Source organism: Haliotis rubra, unplaced genomic scaffold, assembly GCF_003918875.1.
Source record: "Haliotis rubra isolate DU_JTF1 unplaced genomic scaffold, ASM391887v1 Scf366, whole genome shotgun sequence".
In the NCBI taxonomy this organism is placed as follows: Eukaryota; Metazoa; Mollusca; class Gastropoda; order Lepetellida; family Haliotidae; genus Haliotis; species Haliotis rubra.
Window position 1 is genome coordinate 35,132 of NW_025767042.1, and position 26,775 is coordinate 61,906.

Here is a 26,775-nt window from a genome sequence, read left to right on the forward strand (position 1 = left end):
TTAAATTTTATTCTTCCACAACCAAATTAATCAAAATTACATGAAAATGTTTACATCATGGCTGTGTTGATGGATGGCAGCTGGGGAAGATGAGACTGATTTTTCTTTAGTACTGGCATATTCCTAATCTATGACAGTAGACCCTACTAGACTAGACCCTAATAACAGTCTTATTAGTCTCACAAAGCACGTCATAAGAGGCGACTAAGAGGATCGGGTGGTCAGGCTCGCTGACTTGGTTGACACATGTCATCGGTTCCCAATTGCGCAGATCAATGCTCATGCTGTTGATCACTGGATTGTCTGGTCCAGACTCGATTATTTACAGACCGCCGCCATATAGCTGGAATATTGCTGAGTGCGGCGTAAAACTAAACTCACTCACTCACAATGCGCTACAAAATCATAACTATAAGGCTGAAGATCAGCTTCGTTGCACAAACACCCTTTGTTATTGCTGGACTGTTAAATCAAAAAGCTTATTCAATTCATGAACATATCAAGGGTTAATCTTTTGTGGAATACATTTAAATATCACTGTGACTCTTCTTCGTGAAATGTCAGAGTGTGAATGCCATTGGCGAAATTGCCGAGAATGATAATCAACATCCTGAATCATGAACAACTGACACGACTGCGTGCATCAGAGGCGTATAGCAATTCATTTGCGCATTAAATAACATTTGTTCTTTGATAGTACAGTCGGATGAACGATCGTATGTCGCTGGGAACACATTCCCTCAAATAAACGATTTTGTCCATCTTGTCCCTCCCCCAATCGGAGATGAATTTTCATTATCTATTTCAATGTAATAAACTTACTGCCACCAGAAACATGTATTTAAAGATGAATTCTTTTGTAAACAATCCTAATTATTACAAAATGTCATGCTATTGTTCGTTCTCCCCGTTCGACTGTACGACTGTACGCGTTTATCAAACGATGGAACCGGCTTTCATCAGTGAAGACAACCCTCTGCCAGTCACGTCGCTGTCAACGACGCACAATCCGGACTCATCACAATCGTTGACGACGATGTTGTGTTATTAATAGCTGTCCTCTGTAACCCGTGAAGATCCGAGTTAGAATTGGTCTTCAGCAACCCATGTTTGTCGTAAGAGGCGACTAACGGGATCGGACGGTCAGACTCGCTGACTTGGTTGACAAGATCGATGCTCATGGTGTTGATCACTGGATTGTCTGGTCCAGACTCGAATATTATCAGACCGCCGCCATTTAATTAGCTGGAATATTGCTGAGAGCGGCGTCAAACTAAACTCTCACACACACACTCATCCCGGACACGAATGGAGTGAGTGAGTTTAGTTTTAACCGCTTTAGCAATATTCCAGCAATATTGCAGCGGGGACACGTGAAATGAACTTCACACATTTTATTCATGTGGGGAATCGAACCCGCGTCTTCGACGTGACGAGCGTGTAAGGAATTTACAAGGTTGAGCTTCGTGTTAGAAAGCTTTATTAGTAACTGTCATGCTAACAGTGGCTAGTGCTGTGAGGACATGGCCTTGAACATGAAGTCAAATGAGAGTGATCCCCCCTTAGTATATACTGCAAACATACAACTAGTAATATTAATGATGCTATGTTTAGTGAGCCTCTGTGGCCAGACATACATATGTTACAGAGCGAGTGCTTTAACACTTTTATTAGGCTACCCCACTGCACCGACACGAATGGAACAGAACACGGTATAGAGTAGCTGACACAAGTTGGAAATAAGGGAGGTGTTCCCCATATAAATAGTTTGCTGGACATGGTGGGACATGAATTGTTTTTGTTTAGACGTACTGTCGAAAGGGAAACTAAATTAGCGTTTTAGCATTGTGAATCTATATCCTGTCCCCCAGAAGCCGCGGTGGCTGTGTGGGTTAGGCGGCTGACTTTGTCTGCTGGCGATTAGAAGCGCTGACTCTGAGGATGTGAGTTCGAATCCCGGATAGGATTCAACCCATCAAAAGTACAGGTATCTTTACTGCGAATGTGTAATCCCGAACATAACATTTATTACATGGATATATTGTTTGCTTACTGTTTTGGATGTCCGCAAAATAACTTTTTCTTCGATTCCAGCTCTCACAGTAAAGTGATACGTGAATTCAGTGACTAAAATGTCACTCCCATCCGACCCTTCCCACAAAATCCTCCGCTCAGCTTGCCCAATCGTCGAGTATCGCCCAACCGAAAAACAAGTGAAATCATATGATACAAGATGTTTATTTCCGATTATGATAAAACACTTAATAAGACAATCAGTGAGATGAGTTTATGTCCTGCCGACCGATAGCGTTCAATAAGCACAAAATTTGTCTGAACATGATGTGTACTTCCTGCCAAACGGTGGCATTACAACCAGTCAAGTGATGGATGCGAAATCCTGTCAAACGATTTCATTTATTGAATTTGTCGAATCAAATGCAAAAAAAAATATTTTTAATTGTGACAAAAGAGTTATGCCACTTATACGAATCCGGTTAGCAAAGCTCGAAACGTTCGTAGCCTTGCGAACCTCTTAAGCCCATTCTTAACACATTAGCTACGATCAAAGTTAAGAATTCTTAGGGTTACGAACGTTTTCAGAATAAGGGCCCTGTTACGTTTACGAAATATGATTGTTTTGCAATACAGAAAAGGCGGTTTTAATGTCAATGTTGCTCATTTAACATAGTCAGTCCTAGAGAAGATCTGGTCCCGATTTTCAAAAGAATGTCTTCGTTCATTCATGATATATATTGAACGTTCAGAGTCAAATAGGAGCGGTAGGATAGCCTACTGGTTAGCGTAGGCTTGTCATGGTTTGTTTCCTCACAGATGTACAATTGAGTGAGTGAGTGTAGTTTTACGCCGCACTCAGCAATATTCCAGCTATATGGCGGCGGTCTGTAAATAATCGAGTCTGGACCAGACAATCCAGTGATCAGCAGCATGAGCATCGATCTGCGCAATGGAGAACCGATGACATGTGTCAACCAAGTCAGCGAGCCTGACCACCCGATCCCGTTAGTCGCCTCTTACGACAAGCATAGTCGCCTTGTACGGCAAGCATGGGTTGCTGAAGACCTATTCTACCCCGGATCTTCACGGGCCCACAGATGTACAATGTGTGAAGCCAATTTCTGGTGTGATATTGCTGGAATATTGCTAAAGGTGGCGTAAAACCCAACTGACTCATACCCAAATGCATTTTGCAAACTTGAACGTAGTTAAAAGATTACATTATTTACAACAAATGCTGAAAATTCACTGTTGGTAGTGAGTGAGTGAGTTTAGTTTTACGACGAACTCAGCAACATTCCACTTATACGGCGGCGGTCTGTAAATAATCGTGTCTCGATGAGATAATCCAGTGATCAACAGCGTGAGTGAGTGAGTGACTATGGTTTTACGCCGCTTTTAGCAAATTCAGCAATATCACGGCGGGGGACACCAGAAATGAGCTTCACACGTTGTACCCATGTGGGGAGGGAATCGAACCCGGGTCTTATGCGTGACGAGCAAACGCTTTAACCACTAGGCTACCCCACCGCCCCTAATCAACAGCATGAACAGCGATCTATGCAATTGGGATACATATGGGATATGTGTCAACCAAGTCAGCGAGCCTGACCACCCGATCCCGTTAGTCGCCTCTTACGACAAGCATGGGTTACTGACGATCAATTCTAACCCGGATCTTCACGGGTCTGAACTGTACAGATTTGAAGTGAAAAGGAAACCACAAGGTATTTCTAACCCGGATCTTCACGGGTCTCACACTCAATAATATTGCCGGCACAGCTGGGATCGAAAGTACGAATCGGTATATTGTCAAAAGAGGCTCCAAAACAACTGACTGACTGACTGAGTTTAGTTTTACGCCGCTTTTAGCAATATTCCAGCAATATCACGGCGGGGGACACCAGAAATGGGCTTAACACATTGTGCCCATGTGGGGAATCGAACCCGGGTCTTCGGCGTGACGAGCCAACGCTTTAACCACTAGGCTACCCCACCACCCCGGCTCCATAACAAGATCAAGGAGTGACATTCATTGTGTCAACGAGTTAAAGTACGGCTGGTATTAAGATGACCGTAAAAGCCTAGTAGTACTCAATGTAACATTAAATACACCCATTAGGACCACTAAAAATGATGAAAACATTCTTACCCTTCATCCTGTTGTTCCTTGTACCGTTGGATAACTGTTCACGTATGTATTCCGTCACACGCCGTTGTTCAGTTCCATTTAACTGTTAACATATATACGGGACAGCTGTTCTTTGTTGCACCGTTCAGACAGTCGTCATTTGCAGTAAACTGTGTACATTCCCCTGCTATTTATGCGGACGCTGAGGAAGGGCGATGTGGAGAATCAAGCCGAGCTCCAAGCCAGTAACGACTGAACATGATTGTTCCATCCGGAAGTGCGTCATGTCTCTGGCGGAGTGCTGCTGCTCCTACTGATGATGATGCTGATGATGATGACGATAATGAGAGGTCAGTGTTTACATTTCCAGCGTGGACTGTCCACGTAACTGAAAGACACCAGTTTGCAAAATACATAATGACAACAGGAAATTCGAAATACGTGAAGACTGAGTCAGTGATTGTCGGGATGAACGCCCGTAATTGCAAAAGCTGGCTTTCCTAAATGTTCATTTGATTGAAAGCAATTATGATGTCTGTGTGATCCCACGACTATATGTAATAACGTCAAAATAAAGGGGGTGGCTTCACAATTTGCTTATCAGCTACCATCATACCATGCCGTATCATTTAAACTTCACCAATTATAAAATGAGTGAGTGAGTTTGGTTTTACGCCGCTTTTAGCAATATTCCAGCAATATCACGGCGGGGAACACCAGAAATAGGGTTCACACAATGTACCCATGTGGGGAATCGAACCCGAGTCTTCGGGGTGACGAGCAAACGCTTTAACCACTAGGCTACCCCTCCGCCCTTATAAAATGAAATAGCAAAAACTACAAAACACAAGTTCAGACTAAATCAATACAAAGTATCTCGTCCAAATACAATACGTCATGCATAGAGTGAAAAGGGTCAGTCGCTTGTGCTACTTCTACTGCTACTACTACTACTACTACTACTACTACTACTACTACTACTACTACTACTACTACTACTACTACTACTACTACTAGGATATTTATATAGCGCACATTTTCCCTCGATCATTGGATGTCAATCTCAACGGCACATCGTATTATCAATCTCAACTCCCTGGGGATCATGCAACTCTTGCTGTCACTAGAGTAATTGCGGCTTTTCCATCCTTACAAGGTACCCATTCGCAGCTGGGTGGACTGGGACACATAGTCACAGCACAGTCTAAGTTTACTGCACGTTGCTGTATCCGCAACTAGGTGTTTGCACGTATTCATGTGGCCACCATCTGGTCATTTACCAACGGATTCGTGGGTTCTTTTAAGTGCACGGGGTTGTGTACTGTACACTAGGGGTTGTGAACAAACTGAAAGAGTCTGCACACAAAAGTTGACTCCAAGGTTTTTACAACCAGTCACAGACCCGTGAAGGCCCGGGTTAGAATGAACCTTCAGTAACCCATGCTTGTCGTAAGAGGCGACTAAGAGGATCGGGTGGTCAGGCTCGCTGGCTTGGTTGACACATGTCATCGGTGTCCAGTTGCGTAGATCGATGCTCATGCTGTTGATCACTTGATTGTCTGGTCCAGACTCGATTATTCACAGACCGCCGCCATATAGCTGGAATATTGCTGAGTGCGGCGTAAAACTTAACTAAACTCACTCACTCATCGGTCACAGGTGGGCTCGATCCCGATACCTCAAGCTCGCTGGATCACTAGCATGGCGCCTTAGACAGCTCGCTCACCACTGCCACAACTGTTTCTGTACAGCAGAAACTTCATATGCAAGGGAATAACGGATGTCATCTGGTTATGTCGATGATATGGGCGGCATGTGAGACATTCACGCTGATACAAAAACACCACTGAAATACCACGGCTGACACTTGAAGGACGCGAGCGGGACTTGGGTTTGATACAGATTGTTCCCGCGTTGTTGTAAGGAACTTGGTGCATCGTTACAGACGGGGCGATGCAGAAAAGGCTGGCTGGCTGAGTATGGTTTTACGCCGTTTTTAGCAATATTCCAGCAATATCACTTCAAAAGTTGTACCCGTGTGGGGAATCGAACCCGGGCCTTCGGCGTGACGAGCGAACGCTTTAACCACTAGGCTACCCCACCGCCCCCGATGCAGAAAAGGACAAGCAGACGGAGGGCAGCTACTTTACATCCCCGCATTACGGCTTACAGGCCTTACAGAGGACATTGGTTGGTTTGTTGTTTAACGCCGCACTCAGCAATATCCCAGCTATAAGGCGGCGGTCTGTAAATAATCGAGTCTGGACCAGACAATCCAGTGATCAACAGCATGAGCATCAATCTACGCAATTGGGTTACGATGACATGTGTCAACCAAGTCAGTGAGTCTGACCACCCGATCCCGTTAGTCGTCTCTTACGACAAGCACGGCTTGATGAAGACCAGTTCTAAGTCGGACCTTCACGGGTTACAGAGGACAGCTATTAATTTTGTTTTAATTTTTTCTATTTTGTTGCATTTTCACAGTAGCGCATACTCATTACAATTCATAATAACAAACGAAAAAGTAAATGGCAACTTGACCAGTACTTATAACAGGTGTCGATATTTGAATTTATGGGGCTGCATATTTAGTCAGTCTATAATAGTCAGTTAGCTCTCAGCACTCAGCAATATTCCAGCTATATGGCGGCGGTCTGTAAATAATCGAGTCTGGACCAGACAATCCAGTGATCAACAGCATAAGACATCTTATAACGACTGAGGCAACAAAGACCCTGGTCCATGGTCTAATAATATCAAGACTGGATTATTATAACAGTTTGTTGCAGGGCATTAGCGACAGACATCTATCCCGACTACAAATGGTCCAAAACACAGCGGCTAGGATCACTACCCAAACCAGGAAGTAAGCGCATATATCACCCATCCTTAGAGAGCTTCACTGGCTGCCCATCAGAGCCAGAATACAGTTCAAGGTGCTCTGCATTACATACAGATGCCTCAACAACACCAGCACTGACTACCTTAGTGACCTACTTACTCCATATGTACCAGCTCGACAACTTCGCTCCAGTGACAGCAACTCATTTCACAGTTCCTTCCTACAGACTAAAATCCTATGGCTACAGAACGTTCTCTCACATCTCCCCAGTGCTGTTGAATACTCTTCCATCTGACGTCAAACTTTGTCCCACGTTCGAACTGTTCAAATCAAGACTCAAAACACACCTGTTCTCTCAATGCATCTGACTTTTCTGCTTACCTTCCTATCAAATTCAAATCTGTAATCCAGACGCTTGTGCGCATTACAAATGCACTTTTATTATTTATTATGTATTATTAGCTCCCTTTGGATTTCTTTGAATTCTGGCACTTTCTTTTGTGATCTTCTGGTGAATATATAATGTTTTCTTATTAATGTGATGATGTTAAGTGGGTTATTTTTTCTTTCGGTATAGCCAAGAAAAACAATTTCTTTTGATATATTTATATTTATCTGAGCTTCTGATAGCAGCCAATTTTTCAAATCATTCCGAATGGAGCGTATATAATGGCATCCCCAGAACAAATGGAATACAGATTCCTTTTCTATAGAACAATAGCTTCATAAATCGCTTTCAACGTACCCCATTTTATAAAGGCGACAATTTGTGGGTAAGATATTGTGCAAAATCTGATCTTGGAACCATTGAAACTTGGTAGAATGTGTGCATTGAAATACTAATAAATTATAGATTGTGCATTCCCTGTCATTAATATCATGGGATAATATATGTTCCCATTTCGCGAAATTTTGGTTTTTACATTGATGCTTTTGTATCAGTGTTTTGTAAAAATATTGTGAACCTTTCTGAGTTTTCAATAAATGAGCAATGTGAAACGGTAGTAGAGGATATGCAATTTTGTTCATTTTTATTATGTTTTGTTTCCTACAATATTGTTTAATTGATTGTATAATGACCAAATAATCTAAGTAGTTTATGACGATAAAGTTTAGCTTGCAAAAGTCTCTATAGGTGTAAAATTGTCCCTTTTCAGCAATAAAGTCGTTTATGTATCTTACGCCTTTATTGTACAATTTTTCTATAAAAATTGTTCGTATCCCAGTTGTATGTTATCGTTAAACCAAACTGATTGAGACATAATATCAGGATTAGTTAAAGTGGTTTTGTTCAAACCCTCTATGAACAACCACAATCCTTGTATTAGATCTTTGTAAAACTGGTTATTTATGTTAGAAAGGAGACGTTCGTTTTGTTGTTTACTCATGATTTCATACACACTATGTTTTTTGACACAAGGGGTATTTAAAAAGAACAAGTGTTTCCACTTAGCGTTCGTAGTAAAGGCGCGTCGTAACATAGCCATTTTCTGAGAGTATATAGTCTCTTATTTTAGGGCATTTTATTCCCCCTTCGGCTTTATCACAAATGATTTGAGATCGTTTTATCTTGTCAGGTTTATTACTCCAAATGAAGTTAAAACATTTCCTTTGAAATTTGTCAATAACACTGTCAGGTGGTTTTGGAAGTGAAGAAAACAGGTGATTAAGTTTTGGGAGTATAAGGGATTTAAGAATGGTGTTTTTACCTATAGGAGTTAAGTTACGCGCGGACCATATTTCCATTATTGTTTCACATTGTCTAAGTTTGCTTTCATAATTCATGTCGATTATTTCATTTAAATCCAAGGAAAACTTAATGCCAAGCAATTTAACAGGTTCTTGTTTCCCATCTAGGTTCCATTCTTGACATAGTTTCAATTTTGATCTTTTCTTTGAACCTAACCATATAAGTTTTGTTTTATCAGTGTTTACTTTTTAGCCAGAGAAGCGAGCACAAAAAGTTAAAGTTTGAAGTACTGCATAGAGGCATCTTTCAGACCCATCGAGTGTACAAGTTGTGTCATCTGCATACTGAGAAAGAAGATATTCCATGTTTCCAATTTGAATACCTTTTATGTATTTATTATTCCGAATAAGTATTGCTACGATTTCTACACAAAGAAGAAATATATAAGGAGATAATGGATCTCCCTGACGACATCCTCTGGATATGGTAAAGAATTTTGATCCAAAACCGTTGACTAGAATGCATGATTCTATTCCATTATAGAAAGTATTTATCCATCTTTTTATTGAGTCCGAAACCGAAAAAGGACAGTGTTTTTTTCCATATAATTCCAATCAACTGTATCGAATGCTTTTTCGAAGCCTACCATGAGCTATAGGCCAGGGATTTGATAGTCTTCCGTGCGTTGAATCATATCATATATCTGCCTAGTTATTTCTCCGATGTATCGGCCAGACATAACTCCTTTCTGATCTTCGTTTATAAGCAGTTCTAGAACGTTTTTAATTCTATGGGAAATGGCAATAGAGGCAATTTTATAAAAGGTTGATAGAAGAGAAATTCGGCGCCAATTTTTCAAAAATTGTTTCGGTTTGTTTTCCTTTGGAATACACGTTACGAGGCCCCTTTTTGCGATATTGATAGTTTGGCGCTTGTATATGCAAAGTTGAGAGATTTAAGTATTTTCCAATGTCATTCCAAAAAAACGGCAGTAACGGCAGTAATTAATAACAGCTATTAATAACACAACACCGTGGTCAACGATTGTGATGAGTCCGGATTGTACGTCGTTGACAGCGACGTGACTGACAGAGGGTTGTCTTCACTGATGAAAGCCGGTTCCATCTTTCGATAAAAGCGTGTTTACAGTCGAACGAGGAGAACGAACAATAGCATGACATTTTGTAATAGGATTGTTTACATTATAATTCATGTTTAAATACATATTTCTGGCGGCAGTAAATTTATCTCATTGAAAATAATAATGAAATTCATCTCCGATTTGAGTGGGACATGATGGGAGCTGGATATTTCCGCAATGGATGGATGGATGGATGGATGGATGGATGGATGAACGAGCCACCCAGTTGGATTGTCCATGAATGGAGCATGTTGTTGTAGTAAATCATCTATGTTCCTCTGAATTCACAACCATTCACAGGGGCGGTGGGGTAGCCTAGTGGTTAAAGCGTTGGCTCGTCACGCCGAAGATCCGGGTTCGAATCCCCACATGGGTACAATGTGTGAAGCCCATTTCTGGTGTCCCCCGCCGTGATGTTGCTGCAATATTGCTAAAAGCGGCAGTAAAACCAAACTCAGTCAGTCAGTCAATTCACAACCATTTACAACGAACCTGTCAGTCCCGTTGTTTAACCTGTGAGGAACAACAATATCACTACTGCCTTGTCTTGTCATACATTTAACCTTTCCAGACTTTTTAACGTAGTATTTTAAATTATGGCTAAATCTGACTACAATTTCCAGCGGCTGAAGGGTTGAGTGGGGGAAGGAGAATATGTGCCGGGGTGCGCACCTCCCCTTTTTGTTCTGAAAGTTTATTAAATGACCCGTGAAAACGGGTGAAAATGAAGTGTGCACCCCCACCTTTCTCAAGAGTGTGCCACCCCTGGTGACCTTAAAACATGCCTTACAAGTAACAGCTCCAATGACAACTTGAATTTGAAAATCACAGTTTGCATCTGGCTCCTAAAACGCAAGGCGATAGGTAACCCTTGGTCGTACCATTCTTCCGGTCATGCGCACATCGCTTATATTAATACTACAAGGAATGAAACAGATTATGGAGCGGACTATGTGTACAATGAAACGACAAATATTATTCCTAACAGGTGTCTGCGTACTGCTGTTGAGTTTCTTTTTCCTGGACATACCTGGAAATACTGCAAGGACAGGTGAAGGTACGTGGCTTTTAACACGACTGAAGCAATCTCACTGTGGAGTGCATGAAATATGTGCCTCCCACATTGTATATAACTTAACACTTCTTACGGGTATATATAATTAGCTAAATAAATAAAAATAAATTGTTAATAGATAAATAGCACAATCGACAACAGTTGAAGTGATGGTGTTAAACCATGCAGGAAGCAACCGTACCGTAAGTCCCCATGGTCCCCATGTTAAACCTGTTATATATATGATTTATTGTGGTGTCTATAGTTTGAGACTTGCATGCTATTTATACATCTGTATCTATGATATTGTGGTTGTTTTAATGTAGTTCGCCAACAGGTGTTTATATGTGTCATGAATGTAGAACGTTTTCAGTCACTTCATGGCTGAAATACGATGTGACTAGCAGAAACTGTGACGGATATGTCAACCCGTCATGTGTATTTCATACAAGAATACACAGGTTTTGCTCGGTTAAGTATGTTACTTTTCCATTTTTTATAATGTAAAAGGGAGAAAACTCCAGTTCTGTTGTAAATTGTGAGTTTGGCGCAATGTAACAGTCACTCCGAATAAAGAAGAATGTTTAACTCCCCAAAACGGGTTGAGGTTAATGTGTTCACAAATGATATAGCAACACCGCTATCACAAAATATTAACTCACTCACGTACAGCTTAATATATTACATAGATATATCTACATCTGTATATGAATGTGTTCAGCACATTAACCTAATAAGACGGCTGGTTCGCTATGGTGACGCTGTAGCCTTGGCAACTATCACTGGAGCCAGGTAACAAGTAACATAGCCATTTTATAAATTTTCTAACTCCCTTTCGTACCTTCTGACATGTCTTGTGCACACCCACTTTTAAACGAAATTACCGAACTGCACAATGAACTTGCTTGTGGCCAATGCGACATCCGTACCTTTTAAACTGATTGACTGACTGACTGAGTTTGGTTTTACGCCGCTTTTAGCAATATTCCAGCAACATTACGGCGGGGGACACCAGAAATGGGCTTCACAATGTACCCATGTGGGGATTCGAACCCGGGTCTTCGGCGTGACGGGCCAACGCTTAAACCACACGCACGCACGCGCGCACGCACGCGCACACGCACACGCACGCGCACACGCACAGGCACACACACACACACACCGTGCTTTTAGACATGTCCCATGCCTGTCTATCAATGAAAGTGACGATTAACAACGAACTCGGATCTCCATGGCAAATTGCGATGTTGCATCGCTGTTATTTTCACTGTCGAGGACGACCTTCTCACTGGATATATATTCCGTTGTTTGGAACGCTTTAACCACAAGGTTACCCCACCGCCCCATCGCCCCACATCAATAGGCAGGGGTGCGCACCCCACCCCACCCACACCCCATTTTTGTCCTGAAAGGTTATTAAATGACCATTGAAACTCTCTTGAAAACGCGTGAAAATGAACTGCGCAACCACCACCCCCACCCCCTCACCCCACAACCTTTCTCAAAAAGCTGTATCCGCCCCTGTACATCAGCTGTGTTCGCCTTATTCCTGAGACGAATTGGCCTGCATTTTATGTGCCCACGTAACAACGAATTCTTAATTAGTGGTGGAGGAGAAGTAACATATTTTCTTGATTTTACATATTGGGGTTGTACATCCCCGTCTTTGACATCCACTCGACTGATATTGTACGTTTTCATAGACCATATAGGATCTGTATCACGTTTACGGGTGTCTCCCTCGTATTCACCTGGTTGATATAAATATCTAACAAGCGCGCGATCTGGAATTTTTTTTTTTCCTTTTTACGACGGGGTGCTGCTGCCTCTGATACAACGGATTTCATACGGATTGCTTCGACTGGTCTCTTATCAAGTAGTCTTGTTATTACATGATTCATGAAGTCAACCACCCGTGGAAGTCGTTCTACCCATTCACTGTTTCTGTTATTAGGATCCGCTAAATCACGTGAATATTGGTGTGAAAACCACACGTTCGGCTATGGAGCGATTGAATCTCTCTACTATAGCTTGACTTCGATGGGCTCCCACCTCACCGCGTCTAACTTCTACGTTATGCTTGGCTAGCAGTTTCGACACCGATCCCATGAATTCCCGGCCTGGATCGACTTGCAATAAATCAGGCCATGTAAGCCGGCTGCACTTGTATATTCGCTTAAACGCTTGTGCTACTTGATCCGAGTCTTTCGTGGTTAATGGTTCAGCTTCCTTATAGCGGCTGGCTATGTCTACAACTGTCAGGGCGTACTTATAGGTTTTACCTCTCACCCTGTCGTGTGGAAGAAACAACAGGTCGGCCTGGTGAACTTGATTAGGTGTATGTATACCGAATTTTCTCCTCGGTATATATTTTGGTGCTGGTTAGTATATTTGCCATATCGCTTGTTTTGTAACCAGGCTTTGGCTTTTTCTTCTGAAACACGTGCGGCTTTAGATAATTCTGTAATAGCCTCTACCCCTTTCCAATATCCTCGTGGGCTGTAGTAAATTTTCTCCATTATATATATAATTTTTTGGTTTTTTTATGCCCGTAAGCATAGGTTTTGACACCATCTGAAGCTATCCATCGTTTTGTATCCATCGGTGATAGAGATGTCTTATTTATAGTCATCCCGTATATCTTGTGCCCGTCACTACGAAGTATGTTCATCTGGTGTTTGAATGTTTTCTTCTCGAACAGGGTCTGTTTGTAAAGGGTATGTTTAATATGTCGTTTCACCACGTTCTTTTTCACACCTTTAGCCTTTCTTATTTCAGCGTCGTCTGCTTTTTTGATAAAATACATCTTAGGTCTCAATCCGACGTATTCGGTGATTGGTGTGCCATCACATTCATCCTTCATCTTACCTAACACCTCTTTGTTGACTTGGCTATTCATGGGGTGGTATTTTGGGTAATCGCTGGTATCGTATAGGTGTATATTGTTTTTCATATCCTCGTACACGTCCTCGGTTTGAATTTCCATGAGTAATGAATCCGTATCCGTGTACAACACCTCACACCCTTCACCGTATTGTTTCTTGAGCTCGTTATAGTAGAAGTCATACATGAGATGTTTGGATAGGTCTAGAATGCTCATACCAACATAAACCGGTCGATTAAGTATAATGTGGCTCTTTTTCATATGTATCGCTGCCAAGTCATCATCGAATATAATACTTCTATTGTACGCCGGGCTGGATATCAATTTCCTGAGTTTGTTTTCCTCACTCGACCGGACTAGTTTCACGTTAACGCGTTTTCGTAAATTCTCACTCGTTTTGCCAAATACAGAGTTGTTCATGAGTTTGTACAGGTTTTTCTCGAAGTCGCTGGTGGCTATCTTACGTAAATCCGTGTTCATTCTGAAGTATGGTTCCATCCACTTGCTTTGATTGAATTTTAGTACCCTATGTATTTTAGTCAGCTTCATACCCAGCGACAGATATAGTTGTAAATTGCGATAGTGAATGATGTACTTGGTTTTATTCATCAAGTTAGGTACGAGTTTTTCAACATTTACCACCCGTCCTGTAGGACCCAGCAAATTTCGTTGGTAGTCAGACATCCATTCCATATTCACCTTCAAACGCTCTGGAGCCAGGGGATAACTGTTGTGTGAGGTGTGTAACTCCTCCGGATATTCTAAATCCACTTCGAGTATATAACCCTTGTTCGAATCCGGTGCGATGCTCATAACATCATAGATCTCAGATGTCCACTCGAAACCACAGGTGGGTAGATACTGGCTCATGGCCCTGCCGTACAGGTTGTTGGCATCGAGGTAGAGTAGATAGTTTGTAGGTTTTTTTAGGGTTGTAGCCTTTCACATACTCGTTGTTAGCTTTGGCATAACGTTTTGATACCATGGAAATACCACCGCGTAACCCTTTCTCTATAAACAGATGCATATCGTAATCGGTGAATAATTCTAATTTCACACCGGTTTTCTTCAGTAGGGCATCCCACGAGAGCCCAGGACTTGAATAATACGTTTTTTCTGAATATCTCGAATACATCAGCCAGCAATAACACGTCTGTTTTCAAATACAAATCGTGGTAATCACCTAGATTCTGACAACCCAGTTTTTCCAATACTTTTTTCGCGTGTTCGTAATCGTCTTGTGTGATAGACGCGTCGGACAGCTTGCTATAGAAGCTGTCAATGGGAGGTAACTGTGTCTCATTAGACTTAGACCAGGCATCCATATATTCATACGGGTAGATACCCTTACGTAGCAGCAAAGCCCGAGTTTCCTCTTCTGTGTAACGATTAGTTACAGCTAAGTCGTTCGGGTTATAAGCCTTGACCAAGCCGTCTAGAGACGACAACAGAAACTGAACACTATCTATGAATCTCAACCCATTTATCGAAAAGGATATATATCTTTCCATATTGTTTGGGATACAGGATATGTTGCCTTTTACCTTTGAAATAGCTTGCATAATCAAGTGTGAATCATACCCGCGAAGATTGTGAAACACCACTGGTATATGAATAGTTTATGATTTATTCTTAGCTTCAAGTTACATTCATTGTGAGCCGCACCTCTGTATTTACCAGTAATGTGACAGTGATCTCTAACTGAATCACCATTCAGAGGTTTACAGCACACATGACAATGTGTGCTTTTGTTGTGGGCTTCCCGGTCTGCTTGGGTCATACTCATTGGTGTTTTGTTGCATAGTTTTTTTAATAATCTTTTTCTCTTCGTGTTGTAAACACTTTAGAAATTCTTCAGCCGCGTCTGGTCCTCTATAAATAACGGGAGGGTTAGTTTGACCATCACAACGAACGACCACATACCCGAACCCACACGCTTCATGCTCTTGTACTTTTTGTGTGAAACTTTGATTAGTGGATTGAGCTACTGTATCGATAGGTTTAATGATAGCTTCGAAGTCGGCGTAGATAATATATGGTACTGGCATTTGATTTTTGTGGTTGATAAATTTCAAGATGTTTTTTTCTCTCGGCATATCTATTCGTACGGCTGTCTCCCCTACACCTAGGCAATCAACCCTGTGCGAATCTAGCAGATCAGCCCTAGAAAACCCGTGGAGGCCCCTTTCACAAAACTGTTTCTTTTCCCTGTGTTTCGATTGATTGTACAACAGTCTGCTGAAATTCTTTATCCATGTGTAGTGATATTTTTCACCTTGTTGGATCATAAATATATTGATCATTTTACGACAATCCTTATACAATAAAGGACTTATCCTGTGTACTATTACGTTTTTACCTTCGTGTCCGAAAACGTTTATGGCTAAGTCTTGATTCTGTTGTTTTATTTTTTGGACCTGAGAGATGGGGGTGGGTTCGTCTATACCTTCCCAATTGAGCCCGTCATCTTCTGGATAACTGGAAAGTCTATCGGAATGTTTTTCAACTGGAAAGGACAAGGTATGATAAGGGTGGTTTTTGGCCCACAAACAGAATTGGCTGAACACATGTTATTTGTTTAGAGACAAGATGGCTTTGCATAAAAAAGCTATTTTTCAAATGATCTGAGGCCAAAATTTCAATGCAGAGGGGCCAAAAATGGGTTTTATCAGTTCCCATGAAAAAATAACAAGAAATCTGAAATATCAGTGTGCCATAATGACTTATATACAACTATCAGTTTATTTACATACAAACAGTATCAGTTTTGCAACAGGTATTCATGAAGAAGAAACATGTCAACATCAATCACAAGGTTTTAACTTCAAGGGGCCCAATTAGGGTTGCAATACATTGTGGACAGTAATTCAATTACTTGCCATTTGATTACAAAAAAGCTCATTATTCACAACTTTCTTTGCAAACATAAACTATAGGTCAATTTTACAACATGCACTTATGATAACCAATCATGTCCCACGAAAAATCACAGGGGGCCCATTTTAGGTCTAATTACATTTTGGGCACAGTTTGATTTTAACCAGTAAGTGTTAAAAGTCAGTATTCACAACCGGTTTTAGCAAATATACAGTAAACATCTCATTCACAACATGTTATTACAATAACCAACCATGCTTCCCTAAATATCACAGGTCTTGACCTCAAAGGGGGCCATTTTGGGTGAAATTACATTCTTGGCACAGCTTGATTTTAACACCATGTAAGTGTTAAAAGTCAGTATTTACAACATTCTTGCAAATATATACAGTAAACATCTCATTCTCAACATGTTATAATAACCAATCATGTTGCACTAAAAAGCACAGGTCTTGACCTCAAAGGGGCCTATTTCGGGTGAAATTACATTCTTGGCACAGCTTGATTTTGACACCAAGTAAGTGTTAAAAGTCAGTATTCAAAAATCTTCAAAAAGTAATTATTCACAACTCATTCACTGCAAAGATATATAAAACATCCACTTTCACTCTTCATCCACATGGTCATCAATCTCTGAATCAGTTTCTGAATCACTGTCAAGAACTGCAGCATTCAACCGTGTATCATATCACTAGAGTTGCTGGAAACTGGCATATTGTTTTGGTGTCTGCCATACCCAGATCTTCTCTCAACTGAAAAACAGATGACTTTATATCAAAAGAAAATTCTGTTTTAAAACTTTGATATTATAAATCTATTCAAGGGTAACATTACTTATTTATTTTCAAATGTCAGTAGTCTGGCCTTGAAGGCTTATGCAGATTTAATCACCACTGAGACATCAGTATTTCTGAAATTCTGTCACATTAAATTAGCAAATTGAAGAAAAAAATATTGGTTATTTTTTAGCACTCATATTTTGCTTACCTTCCACCTCAAGTTTTAAGTTGTCATCTTCATGAAATGACACTCCTGAAATCAGTCCAAGCACATTTCTCTTATCTGAAAACAAATATTTGAAATCATAAAAGAATTATCATTATGTTCAAGAAATTGGTGCTTTCTAATTTTTCTAATGCTAAACATGTCAATAGTATAGTTATATAGGGAAGGGAATTGACCTCCAAAAGCATAATCAATTGTTGAGGCCACTTTTGATCAATTATAGATATAAGATAAAAACAACTGTCAGAGCACATGAAAACAAAGGTAATCAGTCCTCAGTTTTAATATGACAATTGAAACCAATAGTCATTGATTCTGTAAACATATTTTTAAGAAGAAATAGTGAACACTTTAATTGATTATGTGATTTGGTTATCGGTAATTGACTGGCAGCCCACAAAATATCCATAAACTAATTATTTGTTTGATCAGTGCACCACTAATTAACAGCTCTGGACAGTTTGTAAATATTTACTTAAAGAAATTACCATACTAACATTTTGAAACAATGCTTACCTTCTACAGGTTCTTTATTGTGTGGGAACAAAGTGGAAAAGTCAGTGTCTTCAGGCTTAAACAAGATTTACATGATGTTAATTCAAGTTTGTTTGAACAGTGTAACTTACATTACCAAACTTAAGAAATTATTTTACAAAATTTGTATTTCATGTGCACAAGTTTTGTCAGCCAATTTACAATGTTTAACTTAGCTTTTGAAGAAAAAAAAAGAAGAAAAGAAAAAAAACTTTAGGATTTGAACCTGAATGTCTGATAACAGAAAAAAAGTTGATAGGCCATCACTGTAACCACTAGGCTACAGATTCTACTGTTACAATTCCTCACTTTAAGCTTATATATTACACTTTGCAACAATGTGTCACTTGACGTCTGCTTGCTTTTGATAATCTGCTAGACCTTGATACAATGTTCTTATTCTAACAATATTAAATGTATCCTGATATATCCTAGAAAACATCAGGGAACATTATTTTTGTTAAAATGTGTATGTTTATACACAGTTACATCCAGTGGAATGCCAGTGTTATTTGACAGTGGCAGGTGACACAGAGGGGTTTGCTAAACAGATGATAGAACAAATATGATAAAATTCTAGCATAATTACAAAGATTCTCACCTTTAGAATGCTGCCTGATCATATTTTGAAAAATCTTCTGATGTCTTCTTATTTTTCCAGCAGTGATCAACAGGGTCTCCAAAAAACTACCCTTGTTTACCTCAATGTAATCAGCCTTGAGAGTCCCTTACGATATTGAATTTTTTTAATAAACATGTTTGATAAGTTCACTTTAGTGCTCTAAAACATTCAAAATAGTAATGAATCATGGTATAGTTGTGTAAATGTGACGGATAGTTTTCAGAGATATTACTTTACGCCAGTGTTTATTTTTGAGATGTTGTATGGGGCAATTTCATACAACAGAAAAAAATGTACTTTTTTAAACATTTTGATATGAGCAAAAGCGTGACCCACCACAATTTTTTAGGAGTGCATTCTAATTTACTCTCTTCATGTGTGGTGAAAAAATTGGGATGGGTCAAGCTTTTGCTCACACTTTTTTATCACTCTGAAAATATGAAAATGCAGGTTTTTCGAAGATATTGTAAAATAGGTTAACTTTGAGGTCTTCAAAGAGGAAAAAAACAGCACTAAAACATATAAAAAAAACATATGGAGGTAATTTCAACAATTTATTTAGCATTTTTTATGCTAAAATTATCATGTTGTAGAACTTTGAATATCATGAAATTTTGTGGGCCAATAAGGGCCTTTATCATACCTTGTCCTTTAGCGGATCTTATCGTTATCCTCATACAATTGTTGCCTCGGTTTTTAACGTTAACCATAGCTTGTTTTTTCTTGAAATACTCAGACGGGTAAGTACGATCCACCTTTCAACGGTATATAGTTTGCTATATCCAGGTAGACCATGTTAATCTTGTCAACAACCCAACCAGAACCCATATTAGCGTAACGTTCTAGTGTTTCTCGCATTTTTTCTAATGATCTGTCTATAGAAGAGTTGATAGTGTCTGGTTGCGTTGTAACTTCTTGTTTACCTCTGAAGTAAACATTGATGTATTCAGTTGTTTCATTCGACTGTTGTTTCTCTAGTGTCATGTTTAAGGTGTGTTGAAATTTAATACCTCTTAAATCTTTCAGTTCTTTGTTTACTTTGTCAAATACCAATGGTTTTATATCTTCAACATCTATGTTTCTTTGGACTTCCATCTTCCAACCTCTCAAATATTTACCTACAGCATGCTCAGCAGGCGTGAATTGTTATTCTATAGGTTTTTGTTCTTTCGAGTAAGACTATGGTTACTTTTTATCTCCCTTAAAAGTAGCCATAGTCTTACTCTTTCCAGTAAGACTATGGATACTTTTTACAGGGGAGATAAAAAGTATTTGTGTTATGGGTTTGTGGTCCCGTACCACATAGTCTTTCGAGTAAGACTATGGCTACTTTTTTACAGGGGAGATGAAAAGTAGTTGTGTTATCGATTTAAAAATTAATATGAGTTAGGAATAGATACTTATTGATTCCTTGCCTTATATAGGCTGGTCCCGTACCCCCATTGTTTATACTACTAAAGAAAACCAATTAAAAAATCGCACAAAAATATGAACGGTACAGTGTTGCAGTTTCTACGTGTTTTCTGACACTTGCTGACACGGAACGAGCGCCTAGCTTTCTTCCAAAAGAGGGACAGGTGGGTCACAGGGGCGTCTCGTGCTTACAAACAGCGTTAGAAAAACATATAGGTATTTAGACCCTACCTGAGTGCTATATAAAAGAAATGGATGTAACGACGAAACCACCCCCTCCTCGATCAAAGTTAGATTTCAACACGTAAAATAAGCTATAAATGGTCACAATCGGATCATTATTTCAAAAGTTATACGCACCTCCGCAATTCTACGCCAAAATCATGGATCAGCCAAGACAGCGAAAACTCACCTTTTAAATTCGTTGATTAATTCCAGGCGCGTTGACAGCACCTGTGTAGGAATAGATTCGATCGGCAGCGGTGTTGTACGGATCTAAAAACCTTTTGCGACATCTACATATCATTTCCTCGACATTAAGCTGGCATTTTCTCCAAAATCATTGGCAATCATACTCACTTGTAAGCCATAGAAGACCTTGACATTCAAGTGACCTGTCAGCGGCATTCATTTTGGCATTTTGCGTCGTTCATTCCTCATCAATATTTGTGATACAACGGAGTAAATGTATCGGGCTTTTATAGTCATTGTCTCTACTGATGAATTCGACTCATTCCACGTGCATTGTGACCAACATGTGCGTTGCACGCGAATTTCATGCATTTTCTTCACAATTGCTGACAACGGTAACATTATGTTTTTTTGGTTGGGTTTGCGTGACATAATCATTAAAAATCACATTCAGCACATCATTCAAACATAAACATAGTCTTTAGATCGATTGCCGATATGAAAATGCAATGGAAAAATCTCAATCCCCTATGCGTTTCTTTTTTTGAAGAGTGTAGTACTAGGGTAGGGTCTATATTCCTACATGTCTTTCTAACGCTGTTTATAAGCGCGACACGCACCTGTGGGTTGGGTAGCTGAGTGGATAAAGCGTTCGCTCTTCACGCCGAAAACCCAGGTTCGATTCCCCACATGGGTTCAATGTGTGAAGCCCATTTCTGGTGTCCCCTTTCTGTTTATAGTACAATGTATAATTAATGATATCGCCGATGAACCAGATTGTGCTGCACGCTTGTTCGCAGATGAAACATCAATGGGATTTTCATCTATCAAGCACAGGCTTATGCAAGCTACACTCAATAGGAACCAACAATATTTATCATGCTGGGCAAAACGTTGGCTTGTGACATACAATCCCAACGGAACAGAAGCTATGATTTCAGTCTTAAGAATAATGATACAATTCTGAATTTAGAATTTGAAAATCAGCGTGTACGTTTGGAAACATCTTGGAGTAACATTTTCTTCTGATTGTAAATGGAATACCCATATTGATAACATTGTAAGAACAACGTCCTTGATGGTTTCATCAATGAGAAAATTAAAGTTCATGTTAAACAGAGACAATCTACATAAGATCAATATTGTATTTATAAGACCACAAATTGATTGTGCCTGTGAATTGTGGGGTGGTTGTTTGGTAGATTTAACCGATAAAATTGAAAAAGTTCAGTTTGAGGCCGCCAGGATAGTTACTGGTTTACCACAATATGCTACTAGAGATACTTTAATTTATGAAACAGGTTTGCAATTGTTAAAAGAGAGAAATAGAGGTCGCAAACTCTTTATATTCTATAGTATCTACAACACAAATCCTTCGTCCTACCTTTGTGATCTTATGCCTCAAACTGTTGAATCTAGGGCAAGATATGATCTTAGAAACATTCGTGATCTTTCCCTGTCCTATTCCCGCACAAATCTCTACAGTCAATCATTTTTCCCATTATCTTCACAACTTTGGAATAATGTCTCATTATATGTTAGAGAATCAGTTTCCCTTAAAAGTTTTAAATCGCAGATAAGCTCGCGTAAGTCAAAAGCACCAGGATATTTCTCATTTGGTAAAAGAAAACTCAATGTAATTCATACCCAGCTAAGATATTCAAATAGTAGATTAAATGATGATCTATATAGGATTGGTCTTGTAGAGAACCCTGAATGGAAATGTAAATTTACCTGTGAAAATTCTCATCATTATTTTATGGAATGTTCTTTGTATTCTAATATCAGACAGGAAATGTTTCAAAAAAGCAGAATTTGTAGCATTAGTAGGTCTGGATATTGTCCTGATTTTCATATTGCGATATATTGCAATAATTGAAGAAATTTCTCAATACATATTGTGATATATTGACTGGAAGGTTTCTGGCCAAGTGCGTACATTATAATTTCAGAAAAGCTCTCTGTGGGCGACATCATCTTCTCAGTTGCTGTTACACCATACTTTCAGGCTCCCCGTCCCCATTGTGTATGGCTGTATGCCAGTCATTTACAGATAAATAAAATGATATAGAGCCTTAACTTTGAATGTTTGATTGAAGTATTACAACAAAGTTTTGCGAACATAATGATAAAGGTAATAGTATAGCAAGATTTTCATGGTCAGTGTTGTTTGCTTCAACAGAATGCAGTATGCAGTTATTGTTTCCGTATGTCAATGATTCATTCAGATTCAACTCCAATATAACACGTGTTAACGTGAACTATTGTAAAATGAAACATAAACATGACTAAGGTGAACTACGTGAGCTTAAAATCGCATGTGACCTCCAATAACTAACATCCTTGACAAGAATGGCATATTACAGTCCTACAAAATGTATAAGACTTAAACCATTATGATAAATTGATATCATATGTCAATTATGAAACAACCAAAACAACCAAAATACTGTGAATTGTGAAATGGTCGCTCAGAGCCAGAGGCTCTGCTATAAAGTCCAAATAAAGAATTGGTCCATTTTAGGCCAATTAATTCCTCCAAATGAAACTATTCAAACCCACAAAACGTAAAGCATTTGCTATAATATTATAATGATACTTCGACTTGTAAAATGTTACATGAATCCAACAGAAATATAAGTATATTTGGCACATATATTTTTGCTATTGCAATCAAGGGCAGATAATTCAAGGGAGCCAACTCTGGATGACCCAATATATTGCAGAATCACAACCATATCACGGTTATTGTATCGCGAGATACTTTACCGGTATATACCGGTTTATCGGTAATATTGCACAGCCATAAGCATTAGATCACCAACAAACCTAGAGGTAATATTAAATGGCAGTGCAGATCTTCCGTACAGTGACAACATTCGGCTTTTTAAAGAAGTTCAAACATATTTATCAAACTCCAAAAGGTTCAGTAATTGGATTTAACGTTTATGATCTAAATATTTCATGTATTAAATGTATTACTTTATTTTAAATGTCTAATACTCCTTTTGTATATATCTTTCTATCCCTGTACATATAGTTTCTTTTACTTTTGCATGTAAGCACTGTAAATAGCAGAGGGATCACTAAGCTGGAATAACTTGTACCCAATCCATTCTCTTGCAGAAATAAATCAAATCTGTTGTCCCCCAGTCGTGATAATGTTGGAATCGTGCTAAAAGCGGCGTAAAACTATAATCACTCACTTTTAGATGACATAGAAAGATTATATAACCTCCATGCACATCACAGATAAACCTCATACACATAACAGATAACCCTGATACACATAACAGATAATTCATACACCTAACAGTTAACCTCATACACATAACAGATAACCCCATACACATAACAGATAACCCTCATAAACATAACAGATAACCCTGAAACACATAACAGATAACCCTGATACAGATAACAGATAACCCTTATACAGATAACAGATAACCCTGATACACAAAACAGATAACCCTGATACACAAAACAAATAACCCTGATACACATAACAGATAACCCCCATACACATAACAGATAACCCCCATACACATAACAGATAACCTCATACACATAACAGATCACCACTTTATACATAACAGATAACCCCAATACACATAACAGATCACCACTTTATACATAACAGATAACCCCAATACACATAACAGATAACCCTCATACACACCACAGATAACCTTGATACACTTAACAGATAACACCCATACACACAAAAGATAACCCCCATACACATAACAGAAACCCTCATACACATAACAGATAACCCAGATACACACAACAGATAACCCCCATACACATAACAGATAACCCTCATACACATAACAGATACCCTCATACACATAACAGATACCCTCATACACATAACAGATACCCTCATACACATAACAGATACCCCATACACATAACAGATAACCTCATACACATAACAGATCACCACTTTATACATAACAGATAACCCCAATACACATAACAGAAACCCTCATACACATAACAGAGAACCCTGATACACACAACAGATAACCCCCATACACATAACAGATACCCTCATACACATAACCCGGATACACACAACAGAGAACCCTGATACACATAACAGATAACCCTTGCACACTTAACAGAAAACCCTGATACACATAACAGATACCTCCTTATACATAACAGATCACCCTCATACACATAACAGATAACCCTTTCACCTAAGAGATAACCCCGTACACATAACAGATAACCCTGATACACATAACAGATAACCCCCATACACAACAGACAACCCAGATACACATAACAGATAACCCAGATACACACAACAGATAACCCTCATACACATAACAGATAAACCATCATACCATCATACCATAACAGATAACCCCATACACATAACAGAACCCCCATACACATAACAGATAACCGCCATATTACATAACAGATAACCCCCATACACACCCGGTGCAACAGATAACCCAGATACACATAACAGATAACCATCATACAAAATAACAGATAACCCCCATACACATAACAGATAACCCTCATACACACAACAGCTAACCCTCATACACATAACAGATAACCCCCATACACACAACAGATAACCCCCATACACATAACAGATAACCCCCATACACAACAAATAACCATCATACCAATAAAAGATAACCCCGATACCAATAACAGATAACCCAGATACACACAACAGATAACCCTCATACACACAACAGATAACCATCATACCCATAACAGATAACCCCCATACACATAACAGATAACCCTAATACACATAACAAATAACCCTAATACACATAACAGATAACCCTCATACCAATAACAGATAACCCAGATACACATAACAGATAACCCCCATACACATAACAGATAACCCTCATACACACAACAGATAACATCATACCAATAACAGATAACCATCATACCAATAACAGATAACCATCATACCAATAACAGATAACCCATACACATAACAGATAACCCTCATACACATAACAGATAACCCTAATACACATAACAGATAACCCTAATACACATAACAGATAACCCTAATACACACAACAGATACACCTCATACACACAACAGATAACCCCATACACACAACAGATAACCCTCATACACATAACAGATAACCCCCCATACACATAACAGATAACCCCATACACATAACAGATAACCCCATACACATAACAGATAACCCCATACACATAACCCCATACAGATAACCCCCATACAGATAACCCCATACAGCAACAGATAACCCCCATACACATAACAGATAACCCCCATACACATAACAGATAACCCTCATACACCTTACAGATAACCCTCATACACATAACAGATACCAGACAGACAGACAGACAGACATATTTATTTGTATATGTGGCCCTGAGGCCAATAGTACATGTGTACAATAATAGCAGTGCATTTATGCGCAACCTGTAAATACGCGAGTTATAGGAACATCAATAAATCCATAAACACCCATTCACAATTTACATTTTTTCTCTCAACATAAGTATGTGGTACAACACAAGGGCTAGCTTAAACAACAAGTCAATGTTTTCTGTGCGAAGTAGCATACAGAATTTATGTCTCGACGGTTGGTTATAGAAAAAATAAGGCAAATATGTTTCTCTTATTTCTAAATATTTCGGGCATACAAGTAATACATGGTACTCATCTTCTTGTGATAAATTGCAGAATGGACATTGGATATCTATTGCATTTGAAGTTTTGGCAAATCGCGCCGCTTGGACTTTGAAGTTGTAAGCGTTACATCTAAATTTAGTAAGCGTACGCTTAAGTTGTGGTGATTTAATCTTTGAAAGGTAAATTTCTGTATTAATACAATATTTATATTCTGAATAAAAGTTGACACAGGTTGATGACGTTATTTCATTATACCAGTCCTGTTGATAAATGTCTTTGCATCTCTGCTTGAATAATTTGATGAAATATTGTGTATTACTTACATTTTGGGCGATCCATACATTTCCAAAGCCATGACTAAAAAGAATAGTTCTAACGAATGAAACCCAATTAATATCTCCGGTATCATCTAGTGTTTTAAGCATTTCATAACTACATCTTGAATATCGTGAAATTGGTTGTCTCATCAATCTTAGCC

The 26,775-nt window shown here is 39.1% G+C and overlaps 1 protein-coding gene across 1 annotated transcript in view; it reads right to left on the reverse strand.

Moving 5' to 3' along the window:
• The window catches only part of LOC124285699, a 32,321-nt gene that overhangs the window by 1,500 nt on the left and 4,046 nt on the right, over positions 1-26,775 (reverse strand). The window contains exon 3 of the mRNA XM_046721977.1: positions 4,169-4,535. The gene's annotated coding sequence lies outside the window, so the exon portion shown is untranslated. The remainder of the gene's footprint in view (positions 1-4,168; positions 4,536-26,775) is intronic.